The sequence below is a fragment of the Limulus polyphemus genome, unplaced genomic scaffold (genome assembly GCF_000517525.1).
Source record: "Limulus polyphemus unplaced genomic scaffold, Limulus_polyphemus-2.1.2 Scaffold1629, whole genome shotgun sequence".
Lineage (NCBI taxonomy): Eukaryota > Metazoa > Arthropoda > Merostomata > Xiphosura > Limulidae > Limulus > Limulus polyphemus.
Window position 1 is genome coordinate 95,483 of NW_013667239.1, and position 6,513 is coordinate 101,995.

The window sequence follows — 6,513 nt, forward strand, 5'->3', positions numbered from 1 at the left end:
ATAATACACTTAATACACTTAATTTCCACAGCCACTTTAAACTTAATTACTTTTATAAACACACGCTATAATTCACAGCGATTTACACACTTTACTTACGGTGCCTACTGCTCGTTTGACTGATTACCTCTATCTTCAATCTCTATCTATTTGCAATTATATCTCCGCTTTATTTACCAGGCTTATATACTAGAAAAGAAGGTGCTTAGAACAGACTAGAGTTGCCAGGAAAATGCAAGATCCTTCTAGAATCTCATGACCTGTTACCAGCGTCACGTGACTTCCGCTGTCGTAACAGTAAAATCATTAACAAATAAGATATATAGGAGGGGCGAAAGGACAAATCCTTGCGGCACTCCTGCTGTGATGTTGAATGTTTTAGATATTGTCATTGACTTTGACTGATCGATTTGTTAATAAATTTGATATCTATCTTATTATTGTTTCGTTAATATTTAGTTTGTGTAAATTATTATTATTGAATGATTTGTATATTGATTCGGTTAATCGTGTGAGGTGGTCTATTGTTTGTCTGTTTTTTGTTGTTGTTTTTTTTAGGCGTTTTGTATGTCTAACAGGAGATTGTTAGTTTCACAGAAGTATAAAGTCTGTTTGATACATTTTTTTCCACATTAGCTTACCAAAGCAACTTATCAAACTAATGGGGCGGAAGTTATCCGGGTTAGATCTGTGTTTTTTTGTGTTACTGTAACTACTGCTCGTTTCCATATGTCTGGATAATATCCACTAAATAGTGACAAGTTTATGATGCTTGTTAAGTGTAACAGTAAGAGGTTGGAAGCTTTTTTGAGAACTATATTTCTTATACTGTCGTGCCCTGGGGCTGTATTTTTGAGTGTTTTGATATTGATTTTTTAGTTCTGTAATAGTGACTTTTCTGTTTAATCAGCTTATGCTGATTGACTGGTATGTTTTCATATAAGTTGGTAGCCGGAAAACCGGGTGAAGAGTGTAGGATTAGAATTGATAAAGCTGTTTACGTCAGTGTGATGATCGAAACCAAAATTGGGAGAGTTTAAGTTAGTGAAGGAAGTTTCGTAGTAGTCTGTTAGTAGGTTTGCTTTATCTGCATCTGTTTTGGCTGTAATGTTATTGTGTATTATTGGTTGAAATAACCGATTGTTATTTTTGTAAGAGGATAAAGATTTGTTTTTTACCAAATATCTTTAGGTTTAATTTTAAATTATTACAAAAATCCAGCCAATTTGTTTCTTTTACTGTTTTGTTTTATTTGTGTGTTTAATTTATTTATCTGAGTTTTGAGGGAGGGATCTCGTGAAATATCACGTTGTCTTCTGAGGCGCCTACGTTCGATAATTAGAGCGTTTATCTCAGGAGTTAGTGTCCAGTGATTATATGAATGCTGTCTTGAGACGAACGGGGTGGTTTCGACTGCAGCATTACTTATTGTTTTCTACGTATGGGTTCAGGTCGTGTTTGTTTTTATGTGCGTCATTATTGGCGGTAAATGATTGTTGAGTGTTTCGTTAAATTTCTGCCAGTCAGTCTTGGTGTAGTTATAAACTGGTGGGAGTTCCCGCGGTGTCAGGGGTATGCGTGTGTGTGTGCATGATATAGGGAAGTTGTCTCTTGAAAGTCCTTGATGGACTGTAAAGTTAGTTTTTTAGTTATTAAAGTGGTCGGGGCTATTATTAGATCAAGTACTTCGTACGTGTTTGTTGGCGAGTGATAATGTGTTGGTGTATTATCATTTATGATGTACATATTATTTCTGACTCGTAAGTCCCGGATCGTTATTCCTCTGAGGTGTTTCTGTTTCCATTTAAGTCTTTATGTGGAGTGTTTAGATCACCTATAATTAGGGGTTGTGGGTTTCTCGACATGCATTGTTAGAGGTAATTCATATCTATGTCTTTAGATGGGGAATAGTAAATAGTTACTACTGGAATGGTTATTTTTATTATTTTTTTGGATGTTACAGAAAATGGTTTCACTTCTATTGGAATTAAAATTCTCTTCAATAGATATTATGTTAATTATATTGTTTTTAAAGTACAGAAATATTCCTCTATTGTTATTTGTGTATGATAAAGAGTAGAATTTAAAGCCTGGGATATTAACATTCTGATTTTCTTTAGTCAAAGTTTCTGAAATTATTGTTACGACAGCGGAAGTCACGTGACTCTACTAACACGTCATGAGATTCTAGAAAGATCATGTCTGTTCGTGAAGCCTCGAGTGTTCTTCAAACGCCCTCTATTTCGTATATGTAAGACCGGCGAAAAGTGACGGCAGATAGATGAATAATTGCAGATTGAAGAGATAGAGACCGACAATTGAGTCAAGAGCGGTAGTAAAGTGCGTGAATCGTTCGTTGTGAATTATAATGTGTGTTTAAGTTAAATTGACTGTGGAAATTAAGTGTATTGCAAAGTTGAATTGAGAAATAATAAACCAGTTTTAATTAAGAAAGGACTTGTATCGCTGAAGTTTATTGGAAAGAAATTTCTACGAAAAATTCACAAACGACCAGAGACATAACATTATTAAAATATCGTCGTTAATCTGTTTATGTTGTATGTTTCGAATTTTTCTGGTGACTAAGTCACCTTGACAGTTACGATGCATTATTTTTATTGTGTCTGTGAATGTTGTGTGCATTGGGTTATTCTGAGTGAAATGCGGTGTGACTTGAGGTTGGGTAAGGGAAAGTAGCGCTTGGCAATAATGTAGAGGGCTTCTAAACACTCAGCCCGTGTAGAGAAGTCCGGGAATTCGCTAAGTTCTACCAACATTGAAAGGAGGTTGACGATGACTTGGGGTGTTAGTGTTGCCGTGTTGTTGAGGGTGAGTTACGCTTGCAAGAGTGTTTGGGTTTGTTGGAATGTGGGCTGAGGTGTGGAGGTGGAAGTGTTGTGTATGTTAGTGTATTCGGTTAGTGTTTCGAGCAGTGGCTGACGTTGTGTATGAGATAGAGGTGGAAATTCTGTGTTTTGTGTCGTGGGTGGAGGTTGTGTCGTTCTGGTTTTGAAAATAACTCTATCCCGTACTTGCGTGAATTTAGGGCATGCTCCGTAGCTGGCAGCGTGGGGGCTGGCGGTTTGTACAGGTAACCTGATTACGCTCGTTCGGGCATTTGGCTACGTCGTGGGGGCCTGAGCACCTAACACATTTAGCAGTGCAGAATGGCATACTATGCCCGAACTTCTGGCAGTTAAAGCACTGTAAATTTGTTTGACAGGTGTTTTCGCATGTTCAGTGTAATGTTTCCTAAAAATGAGTGTGCAACCGTCTTTTAAAAGTTTGTCATGTTCTTCTTTGTTATCAACGGTTACTTTTACGAGAGGTGTTTTCTGCTTTGTCCTAAATGATGTGATGTGTTCTGCTTTAATGTTCGTGTATCCTGAGGCATAGGTTCTTCGGTGATTTCCCTATCTTTGATGTCGAAATTGACACCTCTGATAACGATTGTTGGTTGCATGTTGGCGTTCTTTGATGGATGTATGAATGTGTTGAATTCGAAGGCTGTGTTTGGCCAGTGGGCTAATATATGTGGGGAGTCCTTGGGGAGGAGCACATAAGAAGCACACCTCCTTTTGGAAGTCTATGGAAGTAAGCCAGTAAGTAAAAAGTTTCCTTATTTCGTTAACCATCTGCGGTTTGATCAGTGCGGGGATGTTGTGTTGTTTGTCAGTGTTAGTGTTATTTAGTGTTTTGTCGTCAATGGTTGGTGTTTCCTGATCATTATGGATCTCTCGTCTATCTATCTCACGCTCTAACGTCACCTCATCGACTCAACCACCGCTGGACAAGAAGACACTTCACCCGCCTCCTTCAACTTTCTTCACGGCTTATCGGTGACTCTGTGGCTATGATCTCTTTTCAATGGCTTATTTCTGCAAGCAGAACTTAGAACTAAATTCACTAAAACAATTAAATCTCTCGTGCGGGGTTGAAGGGGAACGGAAGTTCTCGAGCACCCCAGTTGGGAAGGGCAGACAAACACAAAATTCATTTTCCCTTCTTTCAAACTAAATCACTGTCACGTTTAGTTTTGTTTTTTTAACCAAGTCAAGCTCACCCTTTATGAAACGCAAATCAAGTTCACCAATTCAATTAAATTTCTAGTTATAACCTTCAACAACAGACTCACATGGAATACTTACTTTAGGGAAGTCATTAAGAAAACACATCAGAGAATAAACTATCTAAAACATTTGTCAATCTCTGCAATGCCCAAACTCTTATTAATCTACAAAATGTACATTAGACCAGTATCAGAATATGGTAATGTCATTACATGTAACATATCCAACAACTTACACAAATCACTGGAAGCAGCACAGCTAAAAGCTGTCAGAATGGCATATCGTCTCCCCGTTTATACACCAAGAACATATCTCCTCGACACTAGTAAAATGAAAGAAAGATTTACCGAACTAACCACCGCATATTACAAAAAAAAATAAAATTTGGTAACTTCCTACTAAGCAAAATCACGAAACTACCTGAAACACACAATCATGGAATAAACACATATCCCCCTTTGATACAATAAAAACACAAATCAACCACTGTGAGCATTTTACCTTTTCCGAAACCCCCATTTCAGGTTTCCGACCAGACAAGGACTTCATGTTATATTCTTCTACCTATTGTGCTGTAACTGTAATCAATTTAATTTCAGTTGTTGTGATTCTCTTACTATCTGTATATTGTTCTTGTTTAATTGTCACAATTTGTATTTATAATATTTATCTGTTTATTATCAACTCTCTTAACTCTGTATAGTTTTGTATACTGTTAATTGTCCTAAATAAAATATTATGTCTTGGCCCCTTTTGGGGCGGAGTGAGAAGCTCTTCCGGTATCAAATTTCTGACCACACCTGGTTTTAAACCAAAATACTTACCACAACGAGAACGATTTGCTCTACAAATGGTCAAGAAAAACTATACCTAAGTGTTGTTAAAGTAAAATAAAGGTGACAAATGGAGATTGACTGAAAAAGAAATGTTAAGCAGATTATCATCTCAAGACAGGCATGGCAAATTATCATAAATAAATAGTAAGTATTAGAAAGATCAGTGGAAAACATTGAGAGTTCACACAAAATGAAAAAACAAAGAAATAAAAAAAATAGTTATTCTGACAGAGAACAAACCAATGATCAGAGATCACTGATTCCAAGATCTAGATTTATTCCACATGGTTGAACAGTATTTAGATTAGCAATCCAATAAGCTTCTTTTATCTCTCTATCAGCTTTAGTTTGAAAGTCAGTTTCAATGCCGATGGGAGCAACATCGTTAATAGAATGACCGGGTTGATTAAAGTGTTGAGCAACATGGATATCTTTTTCGGTGTTATCATAAAACTTATGGTTGTTGAAACGTTCTCTAAGACTTGTTTGGGTATATCCTACATACTGAATTTTTTACACTGTATAAGGTAAATGGTACTCAGTGTTCCACAACTGATTTCTTTATAAATTTTAAAGTTTCTCTGGTTGTGCTTTTCAGAAAAAAAAAGTCAATAGTTTTTTTATGAACTTGCAGGTTTCACAACAAACTTTATTACATGGATGACAAACATTCTTTTGTGGGGTGTAATTCGCTTTTGCATAAATGAACAACAGTACCTTTTAGATTTCTGCTTTTCCGCTAGGAGACAACAGGAACTCCAGAAAATATATGGTTAAGACGATCATTCAGTTGTTTGTTTGTTTGAATTTCGCGCAAAGCTACACGAGGGCTATCTGCGCTAGCCGTCCCTAACTTAGCAGTCTTTGACTAGAGGGATGGCAGCTAGTCATCACCACCCACCGCCAACTCTTGGGCTACTATTTTACCAACGAATAGTGGGATTGACCGTCACATTATAACGCTCCACGGCTGAAAGGGGCGAGCATGTTTGGTGTGACGGGGATTCGAACCCGCGACACTCAGATTGCGAGTCGAGCGCTCTAACCACCTGGCCATGCCGGGCCTCCATTCAGTTGTAAGAGGTGAAAGTTTTTTTCAGAATGCAAGAAACGTTTCTGAGTTTAAAGTGATAGGTAATAATAATTATATTTGAAACTTTAGTGTTACTCTTTATTAGGATGTTTTCCCGCTGAGTATTGTTAGCTTTTTCGATCTGTCTATCAATTTCAGTATCTTTATATCCTCTTTGTAACATGCTTTGTTTTAGATTCTTGGTGTTTCTTCTGAACAGATTTTCTTAATTCTAAGAGCTTGACTGTAGGTAATGTTCCGTTTAGTACTGTTACGTCTCTGTATGTTTGTTTGTTAATTCTTCTAAGATACAAGTCCTTTCTTTATAAAACTTGTTTATTCTTCCTCAATACAACTTTGTAATGTACTTAATTTTCACAGTTACACGCACTATAGTTCACAACAATTCACTCACTTTCTATCGCGCTTAGACTTAATCGTCCCCGCAAACTATAGTTCCGATCTCTGTGTCTGCTTTCCTCAGTTCCCGCCGACCGTAATCGCTTTCTTTCTCTCTGCCTGCTTCGTCTCCGCT